Source organism: Fomitiporia mediterranea (assembly GCF_000271605.1).
Source record: "Fomitiporia mediterranea MF3/22 unplaced genomic scaffold FOMMEscaffold_3, whole genome shotgun sequence".
NCBI lineage: Eukaryota > Fungi > Basidiomycota > Agaricomycetes > Hymenochaetales > Hymenochaetaceae > Fomitiporia > Fomitiporia mediterranea.
In genome coordinates, this window is record NW_006760388.1 from 3305304 (window position 1) to 3306115 (window position 812).

The following is an 812-nucleotide window of genomic DNA, read 5'->3' on the forward strand; positions in this document are numbered from 1 at the left end:
TCATGTCGTCAGATTATTTCCCTAATTGTTGTAGATAATAATGTATTTATACAATATTTCAATATAATTATAAACTGTTATTTCAATAACAAATGGATATAAGGACAAACTTATCTTATACATCTTATATTTATATGTTTTCCTTGTTAAAATAACAAGTATTATAATACTTAGCCATTTTGTGAGGTGCACTTTAAGCACTTGTATATCTTAGTAAGTACTACAATTCTTATTATTCTTGACCAGATAGTCAAGACTTTTTAATAGCTTTCTTAGCTTCTTATTACCTTCCTAAAACCCCTAGGTACACAATAAGCTCTTATACATAATGTAGAAAATATATATAATTTATATACATATAAGCTAATACAAAGTTTGAGATATTTTCCTGATGCATCTCTCCTAACAGAAATGTAACAAATGTATATAAATGTAATACTTATACAAGAGTTGTATTATACTACAATTGTTTTTTGAAGCAAGTAATGTTACTACCAGTATTACTACAATATTATATGTGAGACATAAGTACTTAACTTTTATTATAATATGTTAAAATTGTATATAAATTTATATACAATAGTAGCTAATTATAAAAAAGTTTATAACAATTCTCTATTACTCTTGTAAGTGTTTTATAAGAGTTCAACTTTTGTTATATTACAATGGAAGTATTACATTACTCTTGTAATATATAAGTCAGAGTGATTATACTCTTATAAAGTAAATAATTGGCTAAACAGTTGTTTATAATAAACTCATAAGTATCTTAAGTACTAGCCAAAATACATGTACATTTATTCTCATCAGTC